Raw genomic sequence first — 4,939 nt, forward strand, 5'->3', positions numbered from 1 at the left:
ATTTGTTAAGATTTAATTTTCCATTTTTATACATGCTAATAGGAAATAGCAATAGGGACAAGCCAATAATTAGTCTGAAATACAGCATCCCATCAGGCTTGCAGCCCAGGACAAAACAGGTGCTCAAAGGATCAATCAGTCACTGGAGTGGTGGGTGCATCTGGGTACTACAGTTAGAGGAAGCTGGAATTGTTATTAAAATGAAATGAAGGAAACCATCCACTGCAGGGCTTAAGATGGCTCAGAAAATAGCATGTGAACCAAAGCTTGAAAATACAGATGTGGTTGTATTTGCAGTGGGTTCTTCATATACTTTATCAGCAATGAATGGCCTAAACATAAAAAGTGAGAAGTTTCCTCAGAGAGAGAATTACCATTGCTTCAAAAGGAAAAATCAGTCTCAACTGTCACATAAAGAAACATGAAAATCTTAGAAGAAAAAACAACAGAAGTTGATTACAATGAACCTTACAACCTAGACCCTTCAAAGAGAGCTGCTAAAAATGACAGAAAAGACATCTCCAGAAAAATAAAAAGTTGAAATTAATAAATTTTAACAGTAGTATTGGAAGTTAAATCTGGTATTTGTCTTATTCCAAGCCAGGAGAGAGATGCAGGCAAAGGAAAAATAAGCTCAAGGCAGGCTGCAGTAGGAAAGGAGATTTCTGTTTACTGATCCAGTAACAACAGTGACAACAGCATACATTCCTAGGGGTAGCTGGCACATTGGAGCTGTGAGTTAGTGAGTTTTTATATGTTTCTGGGTTATTTGTTATTGGTTTGTATTCCTTCTATGTTCTTTAGATTGGGTTGGAAATACAAGGTAAGCAAAATGCATTTATATTTATGGTTATGTAAAAACCAAACTTTATTTGTATAACAGTATTTTTTCCCACTAAAAACCAACTGTGTTCTGCCAGATCATTGCCATCACTAAATAAAGTCAAGGAGATTCTAAATAGTCAAGGAAAGATTTACAAACATTATTCTAATAATTATTATCTGAATATAATACTTGAGGGGAAGGCATATTATTTTCAAAGGAATCCTATTCAAATAACTTTCTTATAAAGGCACATCAATAAAATATTTGTCTAATAATTATTCTTGTCCATTAGTTATCACTTGATGTCTCTTCCTGATTTCTCATCTGCATCCCACGTATATTTCCTCAGCATCTAAAGTTTATTTCAATTTATTTATTTAGATTTTATGCACAAAAATATGCTATAATTATTTGAAACTGAGCATCTTATATTTCATAGATATTGCAATTACATCAAAATACATAAGGTTTCCATTCAAACAAATAATTTGTTTTCCAAAAATAAAATATATTGCCACTTCTGAAAGGATTTGGAGTATTTGGGAGATTCTTTTTTCATAACCATTAATAATTTTGGAGATCGATTTGGTTTTTCCAAAAATGAGTAAAAACACTTTCAGGGGGAAAAAAGGGAACTTGACTTACAATTGACTTACAATTCATCCCTGAACCATTTCAGATTAGATTCTTCAAATGTTTTGTTTTCCAACAATGCATTAATGTAAAAAATAAAATTATCTGTCTATGTTAAGCAATTATGTACAGCCTTAGTGTTATCCTCAGACTTTCAGCAATAAATAAATGGCAATCAAGAGTTGTCAATAGCTTCTCAGTAGCTTTCTTATGCTCTTATAGCTCCTATTTTAACATCGTAGTTGGTCTTGAGTTTCAGAAACAGATTCCCTAAAGGATCTTCCAGTAGTTTTAGCCAATTCACTTAAAACAAGCTGCTGTCAACTTTACCAATCACCTGTAGGGGCTCTAAGGAGAAATTTCCTCCTCTCTCAGGGGATACATAACAGAAGAAATCACTCTTCCTTTCATGTGAAATTTTATAGGTTTTTGTATATCACTGAGGAACACCATGCAAAGATACAGAGTAAAACAAATACAATAGGAAGTTTAAGCAATGCTAAGCTACTGAACTCATGGATGAATCTCCCAGTCTGTCCTTTCCCTCACACAATAGAACAGCTCCCTAAAGATGTACTATATTTCAAAGTTCAATACATTCTTAAACAATCCCTCTCTCTCTCTTTGGTGAATGGGCTTTCTGTAACAACTATTCTTGTCTCCTCTGTTTCTGTCTCTTTTCTTCTGTGAGAGAATGAAGCTGGAGTTGCTATCTACATTTGGGGAAAGCAACTGCAGCCAGTAGAGATGCTTCCTATTCGCAACTTCCCTGAGGATAGATTCAGCTCATCCCTTCTTCCAATCAGCAATTAAAATATACAGCCCCAGAAACATGAAAGGAAATGGGCTCATTCATTAATTTGTCCTCCACTCTCAGTTTATTCACAAACATCCACACTGCTATTCCAGGTATTTAGATAAATGAGCCACACCTGGCATTTTTAGGAAAATTCCAACAACCATAGGCAGCTTTGATTCTCTCCTGGTCTATAAAAGTGTGGGTGTGTAAGAGAAAAAGAAGATTGCAACTATATGAGCAAGTGGGAAGAAATATCTGGATGTATGACTATTATAGGAAAATGGAATAGCTATCAGTCAACTGCTGGAGCCACAAGTTACAGTAAGAAACCCATTATGGTGTGATTCATATGTGGAGCTTTGAACTCAGCCTAGAATTTGGCAGCAACCAGAAGAAGAGCAACCAGACTGAAGCAGTATCTAATCCCAACAAGTGCAAGTACTTTTTGGAGGAAGGCAAAAATTGCATATATGCTTCATAAACTTTAAAGGATTTGTTTGTTAGAAGAACTAATCATCAAACATTTATGGCTACATCAACTTACATGCATAGGAGGATGACCTTAGCTCAAGGAAACAGGAAAGATGTGTACTGCAATATAATACTACAATAAAGTATTTTGTACAATTATCTTCTATGTTGTGGTGTATCTTTGGAAAACAAAGTTCCCTAATACATTCTAGGCTAGAACTTCAATTCTGTCCATTTTTCCAAACTTCTAACTACTGGGCAATATTTTGGTGGTGAAATTTACTGACCTGTCTCTATCCACTGAGTACAACTAGTTTCTTTCTTTTTTTTTTCATTCTAAGACTTATTAATTTAACCTTTTCCTTTCTTGCAGCAGTTTCCTACAATTGAGTTGTTCGCTCTACATTTAGCTTTTCATTCCACATGTATCGTAAATCAACAAGCTGCCATAACTTCTTTCATCTATCAAAAATTGCAACAATGATTGTCTAGTGATTTAGCTGGACACAATCAGCAAGTATGTATATATGTATGTATGTATGTATGTATGTATGTATGTATGTATATATGTATGTATATGTATAGAGTATATTTATAAAGGAGAAATCCTTTATAATTGGATTTCACATAACCAAATAACATAGGAAGGTTTTTTTTGGCAGAAATCCTTTATAATTAGATTTTAGATAACCAAATAACAGGAAGTTACTGAGCCAAATAACTTGCTTTATATTTTGGAATATTGGAAACTGTGAAAGTCTTACAGTGTTATTTTATTAGTAACTTCATTAAGACAAAATCTCTTTGAAAGTTTTGAATCTCTTTAGGCTTTCTGCAGCCTGGACTGAGCTGCTATTTGTTAGATAAGCCACTAATTAATTCTGTCATTTCTTGATTGTTAAGTTCTTCCTATTTCTTTCTCTGTCTCATCACAGCCACTCACATTAAGTCCTCTCAGCCTAAATTGAGCTATATTTACTTAGGGCTAAAGTGCTTAATGTTACCACTGGATGACAAAAGTAGTTTAAACCACGAAGCATTCCAATCTTACTATTTGCTAATGGATCCATCCATCCATCCATCCATCCATCCATCCACCAACCAACCCATCCATCCATTCTAAGCACAGCCATATTTGACATTATATTTGTCTGTGAGATGTGGTTGAATGCATCTTTCACAGACTCCATTACCATTGTAAGAGAATATCAAGTTTATCAGTCCGATTGCAAATCCGTAGAGGAGGTGGATTTGCTATACTCTATAAAAAGTCTCTAAATCTAAAAAAGATTCAAATTATACAAGAGCTTGCTCTTCCCGAAACCATCATCTGTGATCTGTCCTTAAATACCTCAATCTGCTTCTTACTTTGCTATTGAGCTCCTGACTATGATATAACTCATGCAAACAAGCTAACTTCACTACTGATATGGGCTGCCTCTTGCCCACACCCTCTTATTTTCCTTAGTGACATCAACTTACCTCTTATAAATTGGACACTAAAATAATGTACATCTGAAGCCATTCATTCAACCCTATACAATGCTGTTACCACACTGGGACTGGATCAATTAGTATATAACAACACCAGACTAAACAACTGCCTTGACTTCATCTTCTGCAACAGCTCAAATTCAATTTATAGCCTACAAATACAGGAACCATTTTCAAACAGTGACCACAGCATGATTGACTTTTGTCTAAATTTACACCCTCTCAAAGAGGATCATAATGATGGCTCCACAAAATACAATTTTAAAAAAGCCAATTATGAACTCATAGCTGCCGACTTATCATCTCTTGATTGGCACATTCTGTTCTCTGGCTGTAAGACTACAGAAGAACATTATAACGCCTTCTTGCTTGAACTTGAAAGAGTAATTACACTTTATGTTCCATTAGTAACCTCTCTAAACAAACAAACAAAATTACCCAAAATAATAAGAAAACTTCAATCTAAAAAAAGTCCTTATGACATAAAAACAAAACTAAATATGTAGCTAACTTTAAAAACCGATACAACACCTTATGCCGACAGATAACTTTGTAAACAGCAAACTTAAAGACTCAAAAACCATCCCACCTCTAAAAGGTCCTAATGGGAAAGACTATAGCGATGAAGCTGTTAAGGCAAACCTCTTCAACATGTTCTTCAGTTCAGTCTTTGTTAACAGTAACGGCTCATGCCACTCATTTCTTAATCATACGAC

General features: G+C 34.7%; 1 pseudogene; it reads left to right on the forward strand.

The window, feature by feature from the left end:
• The first annotated feature begins 236 nt into the window (after positions 1 to 236).
• Positions 237 to 4,729, forward strand: LOC148130459 (uncharacterized; annotated as a pseudogene).
• The last annotated feature ends 210 nt before the right edge of the window (positions 4,730 to 4,939 follow it).

Source organism: Notechis scutatus, chromosome 5 (genome assembly GCF_049901735.1).
Source record: "Notechis scutatus isolate UNSWTSFEM ecotype Mainland chromosome 5, rNotScu1.2, whole genome shotgun sequence".
Taxonomy (NCBI): domain Eukaryota; kingdom Metazoa; phylum Chordata; class Lepidosauria; order Squamata; family Elapidae; genus Notechis; species Notechis scutatus.